At 38.0% G+C, this 21256-nt stretch overlaps 1 protein-coding gene across 1 annotated transcript in view; it reads left to right on the top strand.

Moving 5' to 3' along the window:
- The first annotated feature begins 5559 nt into the window (after positions 1-5559).
- The window catches only part of LOC137630048 (probable ATP-dependent RNA helicase ddx17), a 122153-nt gene continuing 106456 nt past the window's right edge, over positions 5560-21256 (top strand). The window contains exon 1 of the mRNA XM_068361539.1: positions 5560-5604. The gene's annotated coding sequence lies outside the window, so the exon portion shown is untranslated. The remainder of the gene's footprint in view (positions 5605-21256) is intronic.

Here is a 21256-nt window from a genome sequence, read left to right on the forward strand (position 1 = left end):
CGTCATTATTTACCCACAATGCTACAGGACGGACAGCCAATCGAATTGTTTGTTTACCTTCAAGTTCAAGGTCAGAGTCTCAGATTAACCGAAATCTGAGGGGTCACGTGATAAGGTTCCGCATTCCACAGTGGCTGTGTCATTGAGGAAGTCCCCGTGTTTGTCTCGGTGTAAACACTAGCTTACTCGAAGCTACTACTATACGCTGTTGGTGAAGTCGAATAATCTGTGCCAAGGTAAGAATTATCAGAGTTTCTTTTGATTAAGGGTCCAAGGCGAGGCTAATGCTATAATTGCATCCATTCCACGTGGGCCGTGGCCATATTGGAATTTGGGAGGCGTCTTTGGGAGATGGAACTACACGCATCATTGGGCTAGAGTTTTTGATTTTTGAGATAGGCTTATGCATAGTTGGACATCTTACGGACTATATAAACATAAGTTTCATACATTTTAGCATGATTATGCATAGCTGGAGATCTTACGGACTATATAAACACGTATTTCATATATTTAGCGTCCTTCTTTGTACTGGAACCGAGAGAAATTTCCATGTGGCCATACTGGGAGCTTGAGGCGTCGTTGGGAGATGGAACTGCACGCATCATTGGGCTAGAGTTTTTAATTTTTAGGTAGGCTTATGCCTATTTGGGCATCTTACGGACTATATAAATACATATTTCGTATATTTAGTGTGTATAGGTTTATTTATGTCCTTCCTTGTACTGGAACAGAGGGAAATTTCCATGTGGCCATACTGGGAGCTTGAGGCGTACGTTGGGAGATGGAACTGCCCGCTTCAAGGGGCTTGAGTTTTCAATTTTTAGATAGGCTTATGCATCGTTGGACTTCTTAAAGCCTATATGAAATATATAAAAACATTGCATACAGTTTAGCGTGACTATATCAACACACATTTTAGCTTGTATAAGTTTATTTACGTCCTTTGTACTGGAACCGAGAGAAATTACCATGTGGTCATACTGGGAGCTTGATGCGTACGTTGGGAGATTGAACTACACGCATCATGGGGCTTGATTTTTTTATTTTTAGATAGGCTTATGCATAGTTGGACTTCTTAGGGACTATGTAAACACATATTTAATACAGTTTAGTTTGATTATGCATAGTTGGATGTCTTACGGACTATATAAACATACATTCTAGCTTGTATAGGTTTATTTACGTCCTTTGTACTGGAACCGAGAGAAATTTCCTTGTGGTCATACTGGGAGCTTGATGCGTACGTTAGGAGATAGAACTACACGCATCATGAGACTTCATTTTTTAATTTTTAGATAGACTTATGCATAGTTTGACTTCTTAAGGACTATAGAAACACGTATTTAATACAGTTTATTTTTATTATGCATAGTTGGACGTCTTACAGACTATATAAACATACATTTTAGCTTGTATAAGTTTATTTACACAGGCTTATGCATAGTTTGACTTCTTAAGGACTATAGAAACACGTATTTAATACAGTTTATTTTGATTATGCATAGTTGGACGTCTTACAGACTATATAAACATACATTTTAGCTTGTATAAGTTTATTTACGTCCTTTGTACTGGAACCGAGAGAAATTACTATGTGGCCATACTGGGAGCTTGATGCGTACGTTGGGAGATGAAACTACACGCATCATGGGGCTTGATTTTTTAATGTTTAGATAGGCTTATGCATATTTGGACTTCTTAAGGACTATATAAACGCATATTTCATACAGTTTAGCGTATGCATAGTTGGACGTCTTACGGACTATATAAACATACATTTTAGCTTGTATAGGTTTATTTACGTCCTTTGTACTGGAACCGAAAGAAATTACCATGTGGCCATACTGGAGCTTGATGCGTACGTTGGGTGATTGACCTACACGCATCATGGGGCTTGAGTTTTTAATTTTTAGATAGGCTTATGCATGGTTGGACTTCTTAAGGATTATATAAACATATTTCATACGGTTTAGCGTGACTATGCATAGTTGGACGTCTTACGGACTATATAAACATACATTTTAGCTTGTATAGGTTTATTTACGTCCTTTGTACTGGAACCGAGAGAAATTACCATGTGGCCATACTGGGAGCTTGAGGCGTACGTTGGGAGATGGAACTACACGCATCATGGGGCTTGAGTTTTTTAATTTTTAGATAGACTTATGCATAGTTGGACTTCTTAAGGACTGTACAAACACATATTTCATACAGTTTAACGTGACTATGCATAGTTGGACGTCTTACGGACTACATAAACATACATTTTAGCTTGTATAGGTTTATTTACGTCCTTTGTACTGAAACCGAGAGAAATTTCCATGTGGTCATACTGTGAGCTTTATGCGTACGTTGGGAGATTGAACTACACGCATCATGGGGCTTGATTTTTTAATTTTTAGATAGGCTTATGCATAGTTGGACCTCTTATGGACTATATAAATACATATTCCATATATTTTGGCGTGCATATGCATAGTTGGACATCTTACGGACTATATTAACACACATTTTATACATTTTAGCTTGTATAGGTTTATTTACGTCCTTCCTTGTACTGGAACAGAGGGAAATTTCCATGTGGCCATACTGGGAGCTTGAGGCGTTAGTTAGGAAATGGGACTCTTTTTAGATATGCTTATGCATATTTGGACATCTTACGGAAGATAGAAACATATTCCATACATTTTAGCGTGCCCATGCATAGTTGGACATCTTACCGACCATATAAACACATATTTCATATATTTTAGCGTGTATAGGGTTATTTACGTCCTTCCTTGTACTGGAACCGAGGGAAATTTTTGGCTCTCAGAATGTTTAGTTGTTTACTCGCATCTATAGTTTATGCGGAGATGAAGACGCGGACAGGCATGATATTTGAGAGGACACATTTTACTTTTTCCGTGCTTCAACTTAAAAGAGTACTAAGATTTATATATTGTGATGGGTTTATTTTAATACCTCTTATTATTCATACGTGTGGAAAAATACGTACAAAACACGGGTAATTTCAATGCATCTGTAATGAATTTACGGCCAATTCATAGCCGTGTATTACCATGGATATTTATACGTGTTATATTACTTTCCTCCAGCAATTTCCCTTGTGCTGTCTTAAATTGTTTGAAGGGAAATTTCAGATAGTGCATTTTTCTATATTTTGTTCAAATCATTATATATTTTCGTACTCTTAAATGAAGACTATTTTACTATTGCTATCTGGAAGAAAGGGAGAAGGGATGTTGATTCGGGAATTTTTTCTAAGAAGTAAAATACGCCCATGCCAATTTTCTTAATATTCTGTATTATTTACTTGATTGTTGCTCTTTATTACTGGCTATTATGGTAAAAGTAGGATACGCATGTATCATGCTACTTATGTTCTTAAGGTTTATTTGTGACGTATCAGTAGACGCTAGCTATCACAGCCGCTCTAAGCCATAATGAAATGGTATGTGTTCTATAGATTCGTATTTTGGAAGAACAATATGCACCCTAGAGATTAAAGAAAGAAAAGAAAAACTAGCGTAGGTAAATGGCGACACAGCATTGTCCTGTATCTCCTTACCAGCACTATCAAGCAATATATTTAATAAACCCCATGAAAGAAAATAATAATCACAATTTACCGGACATCGATTTATATCATAAGATTTTGGTACATTGCAACAAACTTCTTTCAAACAACCAGATCGCCTTTCTCAGCCTCAAAAAAAAAAAAAAGCCAAATTTCCCCTACCTGGGCTGAAGAGATACGTAAAAAGTATGCTATAATTGAGATGTAAGCGTTTTAAGATAATGATAATAATACAGTAAATTCAATTATCACCAGTCATTGAAAGTATTAATATTCTAAGTATTAAAATTAGGTTTCTATACTTTTAATGGGAATTAAAATGTTTATTAAAGCAGTGATAAACATGTGGTCATCCTGTTTTAACCGTACCCAAATTAACATGAATTCCTTGGTGACGAGAGACGAATTAAATCCCTAGAACTGTGTATGTGTAGGCAAAGGGAAAATGAACCGTAACCAGAGAGGACCCAATAACTCTAGCGGTAGTATCTGTATAATCAGGTGTATTGTTGTTCATCCAAGCCGAGATCAACAAAAGTCCAAAGTATTCATCTTCCAAAATTAAGGCCTGGTCAGAGTACTTAATTTTGAAGGACTGGGTATAGTCTAAGTTCTAGAACTCAGTCTACAGTTCTCAGCTTCCAAGGCCTATGGCTAGTCCAAATACTTCACTTTCTCAAGGCAAGGCTGAATCAGAATACAGTACTAGAATTCTGACGCCCAATGCTAAGATTGAGTCTCACTACTCAGCTTTTACGGACAAGGTCGAGTCCAAGCACAACCCGAGATCCCATCGAGTAGATTCCAATCAGAAATGTAGCAAGTAACAATGTTATTGTTTACTTTACTTTAAGAGCTGTTTTTGTCTGTCAATCATGAAAACCCTGTGCCATATAAGACCTTTAAGATTTGTTTCTCGTATTCATTCTTATGTATTTAGAGTATCACAGAAGCGTATTCCGCGTTAATTAACAAATCCAAGTTATCGAAGCACTTAGAAAAACTAAGAGAGTCTTCAATGTTTTGAAGGCCTTATCTCCCATCTTTCGGAATTTTAGTGGGGCTTGTTATATATTGTCTTTGGGGCTACATACTTAGACCTTTAAATGTCTGATACACTAGAATTAATTGGCTAGTTATGCCATGACATTATGATAGATTATTATCGAATTCAATTAATCATTATTCTAGAGGCAAAGCTACACTGACGCATATTCTGACATTTACAGATAATACACATTCTTATATCATCTATTATATCTGTATTATTATTATTATTATTATTATTATTATTATTATTATTACTTGCTTAGCTACAACCCTAATTGGAGAAGCAGGATGCTATAAGCCCAGGGCTCCAACAAGGAAAATATCCCAGTGAGGAAATGAAGCAAGGAAAAATAGAATATTTTAAGAAAAGTAAACATCAAAATAAATATTTCCTACATAAACTAACAAAATTTAACAAATAAGAGGAAGGAAAATAAGATAGATTATTAATGGTGTATGATATATATATATATATATATATATATATATATATATATATATATATATATATATATATAATGAGAGAGAGAGAGAGAGAGAGAGAGAGAGAGAGAGAGAGAGAGTACAAAAGTTCTATTATCAATGTGAAATTGTGTAATGTACATTGTTTTTAAGGTAATGGTATCTTTATTTTCTTTCATAGACCATCTTAAATGATAAGATTTCTCTTTAGCAGAACGTAGTATTTTACTTTTAACAACCTAAATAAAATGTGTTCATTTACAAGGGAAAATTGGAGATACCCATAAATATAGATATTTTATAAAGGCTTGTTTTAAACATTGCGTACCTTTGAATAGTATATACTTTACTGTAAACTATAGACTTAGGTCGGCTTTCTCCTCAAGTCTCAATTCTCAGATAAAAGCTGTACGGTTCAGCTGTTCTACGTATTTCTGCAGATATTTAAGTGTTGAACTCGCGTTGTGAACGTTTTGTTTGTGACATTAATTGTTCTTTGCTTGGTTAAGGTAAGAAAGGCCCAAATGATATTGTTTGTTTTGTTTCGAGTAATCATTGACTCGTACTTTGTTGCTGGGCAAAGGGTTTAGATGATATGAATGGTAAATAATGTGTTTACCATGAATCACAAAGTGTTACTCGGTTTCGTTGCATATGTTTGCGTCACATGTTTAATAATTAAATTTAACACTGGTAAAATTATTTTAACAGTTCCAACATTGCCCTGTAATACACTACAATAATACCATTCATTCTTCATCGTTAACATTACCAAGGCCGTTTGTTGTTCTGTTATAGATTTTCATACCCCTATGATTTCACGAATATACATTTGGGAAAAGGAATATTTGTATTTAAGAAAATAGAAATTTTTCATGCCTGTGGGTTGCCCAAATTTGAGGTATATTAGCCTAGTAGTGTAACTGTGACATTGTAGATGCAGCCTAAACGTCTCGGCCATTAGAAGCAAGGTATTTCTTTACTTGAGCACCGATATTTTAAAAAAAATTGGAATACTGTAGTTTTTCTTCTAGCTTTTATCATTATTCTGAAGAATTTAGTATTCATTATTGTTGGACGTGCTCATTAAACTTATTACTTTCATAGCTACTCCAAGTGGGGAAAATTTGTTGGGAGAGTTAAGCAATACAGGATAAACCTAACCTAACCTATCATGGGAATGTTGTAATGGCATAACTGATAATTTGTGATAAAGATGAAGATTTAATTCTTGCAATAGGCCATCTCAGGTTACTGCACTCATGCTATATATGTAGTCATATCAGTTGAATTTGGTGAGGACTGATACAATAGGGAAAATAACTTAAAAGTGCTGTGACACCAGCATACCGCATGCATACTCAAGCTATGGACACAGGAAAATTAAATTAGAAAATGTAATAAAGCACAGCTTGTGCAATTTTGCAATGATGCTGTTTCACGAGTCTGTCCAATATGCAGTTTCACCAGTCTGTGCAAACCAAAGAAATCAATAGGTATAGTACAAACAAAATGCGGATCTACAGTTCATAGCAGTACCAGAGTGAGGATTTTGAAAAAGTCAACACATGATTATTTTTGTTATTATTATTATTATTATCATCTAAGCTATAACCCTATTTGGAAAAGCAAGGTGCTACAAGTGCAAGGGTTTCAACAGGGGAAAATAGTCCAGTGAGGAAATGAAATAAGGAAATAAATAAACTATACAAGAGAAGTAATAAACAATCAGAATAAAATATTCTAAAAACAGTAACAATATTAAATTAGATCTTTCATATATAAACTATAAGAACTTCAATAGAACAAGAAGAAAAATAAGATCGAACAGCATTCCCAAGTGTACCCTCCAAGACAGTGAAAGGCCATGGTACAATTGCTATTGCACTACCCAACACTAGAGAAAAATTGTTTTGATTTTGGGGTGTCCTTCTAGAAGAGCTGCTTACCATAGCTGAAGAGTCTCTTCTATCCTTACCAAGAGGAAAGTAGCCACTGAACAAATACATTGTAGGAGTTAACCCCCTTGAGCTAAGAATTGTTTGGTAATCACAGTGTTGTCAGGTGTATAGGGACAGGAGAATGTGGAAAGACTAGGCCAGGCTATTCGGGGTATGCGTAGGCAAAGACATAAGGAGCTGTAATCAAAGAGAGGGATCTTATGTATTTCTGTCTGGTCAGTCAAAAGACACAGCAACTCTAGCGGTAGTGTCTCAATGAGTGGCTGGTGCCCCGGCCAGCCTACTACACATAATTGGATATTACCATATTCATTGCAGCACAAGATTTATAAGTGAAAGTAAAATGATAGGTGTCTGGTGGAAAAACAAGTTAATTCGCATTTAATTATAGTGAGAAAAGTGTCCATAATTTGGTTTAATCAAAATACTAGTCTTGGTTAAAAATAGATTATAGGAATAGCTTGATGGCTACTCCCTTATTTAGACTAACCTACATTAGGAAGTTAAATTTATGATTAGGAACAGAATTAAGTGAGCATTAAATAAGAAAAAGATTCTTGCATTGTTACGACAATCCAACAGTTTAACCAGCCATGTGTATTTTGTCAAGTCTATTTAGTCTTAAAGGGAGAAATGTGGAAGTTGTTGCTCTAAGCAAAAATAGATTGCCTAACCTCATTGATACTGGATAGGCTTAGCTAAGGTGTTGAGCCTTTTCATAATCCTTTTCCTCATGCACATTTGTATAACTTGGAAAAGTTGCTAATTTAAGCAGAACATCCTTTGCCATGCAATTTTTGGGAATAAATAAGAGCGTACACCTTTAGAGCTTGTGTGTAATGTATTATATTGGTGTATTTAATAATTTAAACTATAACACTGAACTACTGCACATGCCGTGTACTTTACTGTACTGTACTCTGAATAGCATCTGATGCTTGTCTGCATATATCACCATAACTCCTTGACTTCTTGATTAAAAGAAAACATAGGTTGGTTCTCGCCAAAAGAAAGTAATTTCAGGTAGTTTTGTTGGTAACATTTTGCTTCTGGTGTATGCTAGGCTTTCATCAAATTGACAGATTTTGCATTTGCCAGGGGCCGTACATTCAACATGAAGGTTAGGTGTGGTAGTTCCATCTACTGTATATACATAAGATGGTCAGGAATATAACGTGTTGCAGTTGCGTGAATATCATGTCTTCAAAGGAGCGGTATTCCTTTAAGCCGTCCTTACGGAGTGATGTTTGTTATACATATATTCGGTCCATTGATTTCCTTCAAAGCTTTATATCTCTGGATCCTTCCTTTATTTTCTGGCATGCAAAGTCAAAAATTATGTGGGTATTTTTAGAGGAATGTACATGTATTGTAAATCACTTCTCATGTTAATTAAGCCACCTGTCATTTTATTATTTAGTTTTGGCTTTATCAAAGAATAGAAAATTGGAAAAATTAAGACCTAGCCTAGCTGAACGAATAAACCTGTTTTTAACAGATTTATTGTTATGGGGTTGGAGTAAAGTACAATCCAGCTTGGTTTACAAGTTTAATTTGTTCTGGGAGTTTGCGCTTAAACTAAAAAAAATTTGGCAAATATATGATACTTTAATTTCTATCCCAACACATGAACCATATATTTTTCCTGCTCACTGTCTTGTGTTTTATGTATTTCTGACCACGATTATTGGGGCAAACTACCCGTTCGTTAGTTTTTGGACCCCCTTATATAAAGGCTTGGGACCCCAGTAGGAAAACAAGTTTCTTGGGTGGGGAAATGATAAAAGTGTTTTGTAGCAATAATAATGGTCAAAAATGCAAAATAAACACAAGATAACCAGGTGGAAAAATATATGGTTCATGTAAGTGGCTAAAAATTAAAGTACTGTATCATAATTATGTATGATTCACTAAACTTCCTTCTAATGGATTTTGCTCCGCTATGGCTCGCTTCGCTCGCAAATAAACATAATCTCACTACTTCTGTGCGCTGGCAAGTGGTACCATTGGTCATTGTTTTTGGGGTTAATTTTTACTCTTACACCTTCAAAATTATTATTAACAAAATTTGAAAAATTATCATTATTATTAACATTAATATTATTATTATTAAAATTACTCATTAAACAACAGCTATAAGGTAAACGGAGAGTGTTTTCATCATAACCATTTGCCGACATGTATGAAATTGAGTTAAATTTTGAAATAGATTGTGCTTCCCTTAAGTTCCCTCTTGGAGACGTCTTTATGTGATGGTGGTTAAGCTTGAACTGAAGGGGAGGGTGGAAAAAAATGACTTGTAGAGCAACATCATCGGGGAGCTTTTGCGTAAATATTTTGAAGCTCTTACATGGTTAAAAAAGTCAGGTAATGATTTCATCGTACAAAAAATAGAACATTTGGCCAAAGAGAGTGGAAGCATGTGCAATTACTCGCTATCAATCTCAGAGTGGGAGATAGACTTCACATTTTAATCGAATGATACGTAAATTATTGTGTAATTGCCCCTATTAAACATATAGAGAAAAATACAAACTAGCCAGCACTCATCCATTTGTTTCAGCGAATTTCAGTTTCGCTAGTAATTAAAGTATATACAGAATATTAACCTGCTGTTTAAAGATTTCCAATGCTAATTATCTAACTCTACAGTATGCTTCGTAAACCTTGACATCAGAAATCGATAAAAATTAATGATTCAAAATGAAAAATTTTAATACAGTACTGTAAAATTTACAGTTACTGGCAACACTCCCTCTTTTTCTCATGAGGTTGCTGGGCAAGCCATGAAGGGTGTTAGCGTTACTTCTGCTTGCAGGATGGAGCATTTACTTGCCGTTTTAGGTGTTATGGATGGCTGGATTTACACTACCTTGTTCATAGAGCTTCCCATTTTTGCATACTGGGAAGGTATAACATTATGGAATTAGTAACGCGAATGCTATAATCCCGCTTGCGTGTGCGCCAATCCGATGGGTTGTCACTGTAAGTTTTTAATTTAGTCTTGCAAACCAGTGTACGTATATATTGCTTTTTCATCCACAGCTCTCTCTCTCTCTCTTCTTCACTAACTGCTAATTGCCGATATTACCCACTTCTAAACTCTTATTAGAGTGAATTTTCTTCTTCATTTTTTTAATGTGATGTGTAAATTGTCTTTTCCTCTTTGGGATGATGAAATTTTTGCCGAACCTAAGAAAAACAGACGTAAGAGCGAGCGAATGTCAGAGGTCAGACTCAAATGCATACAGGTACTCTCTCTGAGGTTTGTCCTAGCACTGAAGAGTGTAAATAACTTCCTGTCTTGTGGAATCCATACAGATGCCATTGCTCACAACTTGTTTTATAATAAAATGTGATAATTATCAAAATTTTAGATAACAGAAGAAATACTGCATTTTCTTGTTGGGATCAATGTTTTTGGCTGATTGAGTTACTTTTACTAATTACCCTGTAACTATGAAAGTAAGAGCAATTTTGACAAAATACGTTGTATACGCATTCTTCATTGCCATACGAAGCTCAGTGATTATTTTCAGGATTTTGCATATATTGCCTTACTGACCGGGCCCCTTAAGGAACGCATCTCTAAAGATATTGAATTGACAATTAACATAAATTGTCTGAAGTCTGCACTTGTGTTGATAAACAGAGAAGTAAGCAACAGATTTATGTTTAACAAGGGATGATTAGAATGTCTTTGTTGGTTGATGACTTGCTATTTCTAAGAGGCCTTGAGTCTTGTTTCTGTGGATCAGTCTAGATTGTAGTTTTTGTCGAACAGTACTTTTCTTCGGTAGCATAATGGCTGTTCAGTACTTTGATGTGGATTTTTCATGCTCTTTGCTTGCTGGATATGAATGCGTATATTGTATTTATGTGGAATATAGAATTGTTTTCTTAGATGATCTTCTATAGGCTCGGTCAGGTCATGGAATGTATATTTGTAGTAACCTCATTGTTCACCTTTGTAAAGGGGTTGTCATGGCAGGTTCATGGGTTGCCAACACTGAGAATTATTACTTCCTAACAAATAACTCAACAATAAATGTTTACCAGTCTTTTGATGTAAAAAAAAATGGCATTGTATGAGCACACTCATCCCTGAACCCATGCTGACAAACTTGAATGCTGTACCATCTGGTGTCATGCCTTCCAAACTTGAAATGTATATGACTGATACTATTAGATAGTCAATTTTATTAAATCATCTCTTCATTTTTTTAACTTTGACATGAAATGGACTCTGCCTTGTCATTTGAACTTTGATTTTTTTTACTTACACAGAACTTTTAATCAGGTCCAAGTCTCCATCTTTGCCTCTTATAATTTCCATAGCATCTTACAGTTCATACCACTTCCATCACTTCCATGTCAACTATGTTTATGAACATTTGTCCCTTATCTCTTCTCGTCACATGTCCCAGTCGTCTCAATTTTTTTTAGCTTTTGAACACCACATCATCATCATTCATGATACAATTTTTCTGCTGTATTTTGGTTATAGATCTCGCAATCTAAATAGCCTTGCTTCTTAAAGTTTACGTTTTGTTATCAGCAACCATGTTTTTGCTTCATGAAAATTTCATGAGCTAAACCACGCTATATATGTTACTTTCATTGATTTGGCCAAAGCTTTTAACACTTAATCGTGAACTTTTGTGTAATGTTCTCTCCAAATTTGGTGTCCCACTCAAATTTATTAACATCCTGAAGGATTTGCATGATGATATGCAGGCTCAAGTAAAAATTGGCAGCAACAAATCTGAGCCCTTCAATGATGAATTTGGAGTGAAATAAGGATGCACTCCTGTCATCTTCAGCATCTTTCTCACGTGGTCACTCTTCTCGTCCATCAAGTTCAGCATCTTTCTCACGTAGTCACTCTTCTCGTCCATCAAGTTGAGCATCCTGATGACTGTGTGAAAATTCAATTCCCCAGTAGATCGGAAGCAAACGACAACCTCCTCGCTGCTCGCCGTTCGCCATCACACCGATCCACTAAAACTGTTGGCAGGTGATTGGCAGTCCCCATCATCAGCTAGTCATCAGGTGACTGACTACTCGTGATCATTCTCCAACAGCACAGTGGCCATGATAACCAGCCCTTGACCATTGTCAACGTTCGCCAGCATGATGCTGTTCTAAGAAACAGCATCATCCCAGTCAGGGTGCAAATTTAGGTTAAGCGTTGCGTTACCCACTTCTTCATCAGTTAAGGCTGAGTTCTCTCCCAGGGAAGAGTCTATACACAGGGTATCACGTCCCGTTAACTCTTCTTTCCCACCACGGGTCAAGACCCCAGCGTCAACAAGATCCTATGCGAAGGGATCCGCAAAGGAGTTGGCCCGTTGCGCTGATGTCCACACCATGTCGGAGAAGGTTGGACAAGCGATAAGACCACAGGTCTTCGTGTGCACGCTGGACCTAAAGGACGCATACTTCCAGATCCCAAACCATCCATCTTCAAGGAAGTATTAGAGGTTCAGTTGGATATACAGGTACCAGTTTAGGGCACTGTACTTCCGTCTTTCACCAGCACCAAGTCGTTACCAGAGTGTTCGCCCTAGTATTATCCTGGGCTCACAGGATCGGCATCCGTCTCCTCAATTATCTGGACAACTGGCTGATCCTAGCAGACTCGATGGCAACCCTTCTTCAGCACCAAGACAAACTTCTTAGGTTTGCCAAGATCTGGTGATCATGGTAAATCTCAAGAAGTCTTCCCTACATCTCACTCAGAAGACTGGTATACCTAGAAATGATTTTAGACACTAATCTCCACAAAACCTGCCCATTAAAAGACAGGATAACGAGGCTGAGAAAGGACGCAAGACTTTTTCCTAAGTCGTGAAGAACTCCCAGCCCAGAAGTGGCTATGTCTCCTCGGACACCTATCATCCCTTGCCCTTCTAGTTTCCAATGGCCGCCTCAGGATTCGATCTCTCCAGTGGTGGCTTGAGTTTGATTGGTATCAGGCCTTCGATTCCCTGGTCATTCTGATCCCCATGGGACCAGAGAGAGATGGACCTCAAGGAGTGGATGGGAGACGAGAATCTGCGGAGTGGTGTAGATCTTCTCGTCTTCCCCCAGGACTTGATGCTGTGTTTAGATATATCAAAAGAAGGGGGCGGGGGAACAACATGCTGCACCACACGTCCTCAGGCCTCTGGCAAGAGTCCGAAAGTACCTTCACATAAACCTCTTAGAGATGAAGGCCATCTTTTTGGTCCTTCAACAGACCCATCAGTTCCTGGCGGGCCGCTCAGTGGTGGTGATGAGCGACAACACTGCACTAGTGGCTCACATCAGCAAGCAAGGAGGAACTTTTTTGCAACCCTTATCCCACCTAGAAGTAGAAATAGCTCGGTACCGCTATCAGCCCGCTTCATTCCAGGCTAGAGGAATATGTTTGCCGACAATCTGAGCAGAGCATCTCAGATGTGTACCGAATGGTCTTTGGATTACCTAGTAGCCATGGATCTGTTCGCAATGGCCCTGAACTTCAGGCTCCTGCTGTTCCCTGGCCCCAGACCCCAAGGCTCTCTGGCAAGATGCATTCCAACAACGGTAGGGACAACAACGACTTTTATGCCTTTCCTCGTTCTGTCCGATGAGAAGGGTACTCAACAAGACCGGAACTTCGGTCAACCTCTCAATAATTCATATCTCCGCTATGGAATCATGTGAAATGGTTCTCGGACCTTCTGCAACTCCTGACAGAGCCTCTAAGAGAACTCCCTCTACGACACGATCTACTCAGACAGCTGCACGTCGACATCTACCGCAAAGCTGTAGCTTTGCTACGACTGCACGCCTGAAGACTACCCAGCACCTCCTCACTCAGAGGGGATTTATGCAACAAGTTGCGAAGAGGTCATCTGGATATCTGGGGAAATCCTCAGCAGCAGTCTACCAGGCAAAGTAGAATGTCTCCTGTGGTTGGTGTCATGGAAAGGGTATCTCTTTACTCAATACCACTATTTCAGCAATAGCGGAATTCCTCGGGGATTTGCGGAAGGAGAGACGCATTTCAGTTTCGGCAGTGAAAGGCTATCGCTCAGCCTTGATCCTTGCCTTCAAACTGAAAGCAAGGGACATCTCATCGCTAAATCTTTCCTTACTAATACGGACATACGAAATTACCTGTCCTCAGTCGGAAGTAAGGCTGCCCCCTCGTAACATTGTTCGAGTTCTACGGTCTCTAAGGAGGCTTCCATATGAACCACTATACCAGGCAACAGGTCGCCACCTGGCTTGGAAGACAGTGTTCCTACTCGCTTTGACCTCGGCCAAACAGGTCAGTGAACTTCATTATCTCTTATACGCCATTGCCTATTCAAGGGGAAGGGAAAGGTAATGTTCATCTTCGTCCCTAAGTTTGTTGCCAAGACTCAGAATCCAGGGGTGATGGATCCTAGATTCGACTCCTTCCGGATAATGTGTCACCGCTCTGTAACTGATAAAAGATCATCTTTTACTGTACCCAGTGAGGAGTTTGAAGCTCTACCCCAAGAGAACAGTAACAGCCCATCCCCGGTTGCCTTTGCTTGTCGTCAGCACAGGGAGAGACAAGAGGGGGATCGCCAAAATGCCATCTCTTCATGGATTCACAAAGTCATCAATTACACTGAATCCAGATCCTCCTCCAACACGTTGACCCAGGGCTCACAATGTCGGGCATAATTACGTCCCTGGCCTTCAAAAGGGATTACTGTGTTGCAGCTTCTACAAACAAGGGTGTTGAAGTGCCTGACAACTTTCGTAGCCCATTACCTGCAAGACGTGACCCACAGGAGCTCAATACAATCTATCGGCCCTGTGGTGGTTGCACAATAGCTGGTTGAATACCTCGACCTCCTTGTTGGACAAGTAGCAGAAGGTTGAGGGCAATGTTACACGGTTTTGTTCTGCGATTAGTAAAACTGTGATGGCAGTATGAAAGAAACAGTGAGGCGAGTCATACTTTACTGTAATAAGTGAGGCAAGGAAAATGATAGCGAGTGTGTTAAAGGTATGGAAGAGACTTGATGATGTTTGGTGGTCAAGGTGAGCACATATGAATGGTTTGTTGTTTCAGTTTCACCCACATGGAATTTGATTGTCAATATTGAATGGAAAGGAAACGAAGAGTAGTGATACTGTTGCATAAATTCGTTACTAATTGTGGAGTGGGAAAGTAATAGTGCATATCATATTGGGACTGCAAGTGGTCACACTTTTTTTCAAATTAAGCATGTTTAGGTTGTTGTGGCCTATTTGGAACTTCCCTGCCTGGTGATCTGCTGGACTGGGGCTTGAAACCCGTTCAAGCTCGATAGTTTCTTGTAGTGACTGTAACCTCACAATCCTTGTGGACTAAGGATGGGGGTTTGGTGAGCCTATAGATCTACCTGCAGAGTCATCAGTAGCCATTGTCTGGCCCTACCTGGTCTGAGCTTGGGCACTGATATGTTTTATTATTTTTTTTATTATTATTATTATTATTATTACTAATATTTGCTAAGCTACAACCCTAGTTGGAAAATCAGGATGCTATAAGCCCAAGGGTTCCAACAGGAAAATCAACCCAGTGAGGAAATGGAATAAGGAAATAATCTACAAGAGAAGTAATTAACAATAAAATGAATTATAAGAAGATTAACAAAATTAAATTGTTTGAATATAAACTATTAAATCTTTAAAAAAACAAGAGGAAGAGAAATAAAATATAAAAGTGTGCCAGAGTGTGCACTTAAGCAAGAGAACTCTACCCCAAGACAGTGAAAGACCATAGGACAGAGGCTATGGCACTACCCAAGACTAGAGAATATTGGTTTGATTTTGGAGTGTCCTAGAAGAGCTGCTTACTGTAATTAAAGAGCCAGTTCTACCCTTACCAAGAGGGAAAGTAGCCACTGAATAATTACATTGTAGTAGTTAACCTCTGGAGTGAAGACTTGTTTAGTAATCTAAGTGTTGTCAGGTGTATGAGGACAAGGGAGAATATGTAATGAATAGTAAAAAGGGAAAGTGATCCGTAACCAGAGATGAGGATCCAGTGTTTTACTGTCTGACCAGTCAAAGGACCCAATAACTCTAGCGGTAGTATCTCAACGGGTGGCTGGTGCCTTGGCCAACCTTTATATTTATGATAAGTCTCTAGGGTATTTTCCTGCTAGTTTATTGTCAATGTGCCTTGCCTCTGCCATTTTTGAGCGACCTTTAGACTATTATTCAATATCCATCTAGTGACGCTTTTTTAATTCTGAAGGTGGAACATACCTAAGTTTTGTCAGTTTTGTTATTGACCTTATCATCACCTTTGAACATGGTCGTTACCGATTTTCCTTTTTATAAATTTGTAAAAATATTTGAACACGATATTCGGGAAATGTAGTGTGCTCGTCTACTGGAAAATTCTTTTGAATCAAAGATTTCCAAACACGCATCAAGAGTCGTCTTTAAAGATCGACAATAAAAGCCTAGTGGCGTCCAAGAGATTGATGTTGAAGTTCTGTAAGGGGTTTGGTTATCTTTTGAGGACAAGACCCTAACCAACTCCAGCAATGAAAAGGCAGTAGAGGACGGGTTTCAAACACCGGGTTCGAATCCTCTTTCGAGTCTTTTGCTGCCCGGCCGGTGCCGATTGGGTACGGTGTTGGTTCCTTCAAATAGCAATAGTACGGTGATTTCACGCAGTCTCTTATGGAACACCAAATGTAGTACGGCGTTTATAAGGGAATTTTTTGACAATGGTTCTTCGGTTATAAATAGGATTCTCTCTCTCTCTCTCTCTCTCTCTCTCTCTCTCTCTCTCTCTCTCTCTCTCTCTCTCTCTCTCTCTCTCTCTCTCTCTATATATATATATATAGAGAGAGAGAGAGAGAGAGAGAGAGAATCATATATATATATATATATATATATATATATATATATATATATGTGTGTGTGTGTGTGTGTGTATTCAGAAGTAGGCTTTAACGGATGGATCCTCAGGTCTTTATCCTATCAGGTTGAGAGTGATAAAATAAAGGGAGGACTGCCGCATAAGGATGTTAAAAAATAGTTTTATGATTACTAAAACCACAGAAAATTCCTTAGTTTGGTTTCTCGAACGCAACCATCTAAAGACACAAGAATGCTGCGTGCTGTAAGCATAAGTTTTAAAAATTGGAAATTTCTAATAAAATGCAGTAGAATTAAAAAAAAATGGAATGTCAGAAACGTCCTAATATTTTGTTTGTATGCAGTCGATTGGCTTGTTCGCTTGTTTATATATATATATATATATATATATATATATATATATATATATATATATATATATATATATATATATATATATATATATATATATATATATATATATATATTGGATGCTTCCGTGAACTTGGCCTAGTAGATGTCAGTCTTATCTTATATAATTTGCTAGCTTGAGTGAAGGGGGCCTTAGACCCTGATATTATGTATATATGGTCAGTCTCTTGTGCATTGTCCTGCTAGCGAGAGCATTGTCGCTGTCCCTTTTTATCATTCATGATCGGCCTTAAACCTTTCCTTAGATATTGGTTCTCACTTTTATCGATGTGGTAACTGGTAACAGGTTTCTGACAACCACAACCTGCCTCTTAGATATATCGTCATTTACCACTGTCCCAGTAACTGTTCTTTAACAACATCGGACCATGCACCTTTTGTCCACCTCTTGCTTTACCACCAGTCTTCTCTATCAGTATCACTCCTCCCCTCATGTGTCTCATCACATGGCCATACCACTGCAGTCTTCTTTACGACTTCAGTAGTTCCTCTAAGCCTTTCATTTTCTATTCTGTCCATTTTTGTTACTCTACACATCCATTCGATTAGTTTCATCTCTACTGCATCCATTTTTGTTTACTACTTCACACCAAAATCAAACCACTGTTCTCTAGTCTTGGATAGTGCCATAGCCTCTGTACCATAGCCTTCCACTGTCTTGGATTAGAATTCTCTTGCTTGAGGGTACACTCGAGCACGCTTTTCTATCTTATTTCTCATGGTTTTGATTTTTTTTTATTTGAAAGCTGTGACTGTTCTTAATATATTTTATTTTGATTGTTTATTACTTTTCTAGATATTTATATCCTTGTTTTCTTTCCTCACTGGGCTCTTTTTCCCTGTTGGAGCCATTGGGCTTCTAGCACTTAGCTTTTCCAACTAGGGTTAAAACTTAGCTTGTAATCATAATAATGATAATAATAATACCAGTCATGTTTTTGTTCCATACATCAAAGCTGGCTTCATTACTCTATTAAGCAGTCTTCATTTGACCTTTACGTTAATTCTGCTGTCTCAAAAGACATCTGATATCTTTCTCCAATATTTCCCATGCAGTCTGAGCTGTGTTAGTTTTACACCAAAATTTCATTCACCAGTTACGGCTGAACCACGAAATCTTGAGTTTTAACTACTTGCTTTAAGATGACCAAATAGAAATTGTTGATTTTGTTTATTGGTAACCGCGAAAATAGTATGCCCACCAATAAAGCTACTATTGACAATTATTGTATCTAAAGAATGAATAGTTTTCGTCATTCAATACAATTTGCCCCTCGGGACGCTGGAAGCCATACTATCAATAAAAAACGTATTTATGTGAATGAAGCAGAATGTTACCATTAAAGGTCAGTTGTAGACTACTACTACAAACAGCCCTTCATCGGACATCGCTTGATTGTGTTTTTTAAAGATGAGTGCTGCAATAAAGACAAATTATATATATATATATATATATATATATATATATATATATATATATATATATATATATATATATATATATATATACACACATACACACACACACACACATATATATATATATATATATATATATATATACATATATATATATATATATATATATATATATATATATATATATATATATATATATATATATATATATATATATACACACACACATATACAGCCTAAGATTGATGCGACTTTCTAAGCCGCCAATGTTTTGTAGGAGAGAGAGAGAGAGAGAGAGAGAGAGAGAGAGAGAGAGAGAGAGAGAGAGAGAGAGAGAGAGAGAGAGAGGAGGATGGGGAAGGGGGTTGGAATATAAGATTATAAAGCACAATAACACGTGGCATTTCACGCCTCAGTCGTCTCCCCCTCCATATTGTCGGTGCACGAAAGCGAGTAAACGATGGCTGGTGATGCTTCGGTTAGAAGATTCTTTCTCCCTCCCCCCTCTCTCCGGGATTCCTCTTGTGCCCTGGTATAATTTCCTCCTCCCTCTTTCCCCCTTACCACTTATGTGTATGTCTCCGTGGCCCTTGTATGGCTAATCTCCACTTCTCCATGACTTTCCTTTTGTATGGAAAACGTGTATAACTGGGCTTTCGGAGGTCAATAGTTCATTTTTATAGTTTTGGGGTTTCAGTACCTCTTTATTTTTTCCCTTATGGTTTTATGAAATTTTTTGTTAATGTAATGTGGGCTCATTAGAAAATTGCCTTTATTCTGTTGATTATTTAGTTTTAATTGTAAATGGCGTTTGATGCCAAGATGAACTAGAGCCTATGTCGACATTTCATCTCGAAGACTTCGTAAACGGCTCCCGGACCAACGCAAATTTTGTCAGTTCGTACGCATAACTTGGGAAGCTGGTCAATAAATAATGCTACGAATAAAACCTCGACATGTCACTTTGAAGCAATTAGGGTTTCTGTGGGGTCATAATATTGACGGATTAACAGCAATATCTGCACGCCACCACTTAGCGTGCGTATAAAAAAGCGGCAGATGGCTACTCGAGATATCCTTGTATTTGAGTTAATTCACCTTTCTTTTTTCTGATATACTGTATCTAGTTTTATTTTGCTCCTCTCAGTATATACTGTATACAGAACAAAATCGACAGGACTCCCACTGTACGCATTTTATGCAAGTTTTTAAAAGCTTCTAGCGGAATGACGGCACAAGAAACATGGAGCTCATAATATGGCAACAGAGGACGTTTCCCAAGCCGGACCATTCGTGCTCTTTTGAGCTCAAACAAAGGAATCATCGGGCGCGGAGGGCAAATTGATGTTCATAATGCAGACTACAACTAATATTTGCGTCATCACAACCGCCTCTCGCTTTTTGGCGGAACAAAGGCACATATGAGCTGTGATAGAGGGGGAAAGAGCCCTCATTTTCCTCTCTTCCTCATGTCGGCGGCATCTCTTTGTAAAGATTCCCGGAGGCCCTTTTATTAAGGTCTCTCACCCATGATACCTCTCCCCTCTCTCCCAGCCTCTCTCTCGTCAGAGGACATACTTACCCGCTGAAATACACCGGCCGGATTTTTTTTTTATTGTATTCTTTTTTGATGCGTTTATTGTTGGCAATAAGTGTCATTCGTTTGTGACGTCATTGTGCTGTTATTGTGGTTTATGGCTCGCCATCATTGGGGGGTAATCGCTTGTTAGACGGTTGTTACAACTGGTCTATGATTTCTCGGTGGGGGAGCGGATAGGGAGGAGGGATCAACTGCGATATTGAGAAGCTGGTTATTGGAAATCAACAAACCAAGTGTTTTCCATTAAACCAAATGAAAGAACCGCTTATTGATAGAGATGGGGATGACAAGAAGGCATTGAAGTCCTCTCTCTCTCTCTCTCTCTCTCTCTCTCTCTCTCTCTCTCTCTCTCTCTCTCTCTCTCTCTCTCTCATACGAGTTTGTCTTGAGGGCCTTGCGTCTGATGTGCCAGCATAACTCTTTGGAAAGATTATCGGCAGTTATTGATTTTATTGAACCTGATGTTGCAGTGAATGACTGTGCATGTATGCAGTATGCTCCCAAGTAGATAAAAGTTGCTCTCGTCCATCCGGTTCTGCTCAATAGCTGTTAATGGATGATAATGATGATCTTTTTTTTTTTCTGAGTTTCCCGATATTGTCATTGACTTTTTATATGCTCGGGGTCTTGCTATGTCTAATCTTTTAGCTTTTACTTCATATTGCGACTATGGGAGTTTTTCCCACCCTTGCACTTGGGTACTGAATGCTTAATCAGGACCATTTCATAAATCGAATTAATTCTTGCATCCCGTTTCCCTTTATTTGTTTCACCTTTCTTCATTTATTGGGCACGTCTATTTTACCGTGTATGGCCCAGTTCATATAAGAACTGTGCACTCTTTTGTTCTGGCTGAACTGTGCCAGTTCATATAAGAACTGT

Source organism: Palaemon carinicauda, chromosome 38 (assembly GCF_036898095.1).
Source record: "Palaemon carinicauda isolate YSFRI2023 chromosome 38, ASM3689809v2, whole genome shotgun sequence".
Taxonomy (NCBI): Eukaryota; Metazoa; Arthropoda; class Malacostraca; order Decapoda; family Palaemonidae; genus Palaemon; species Palaemon carinicauda.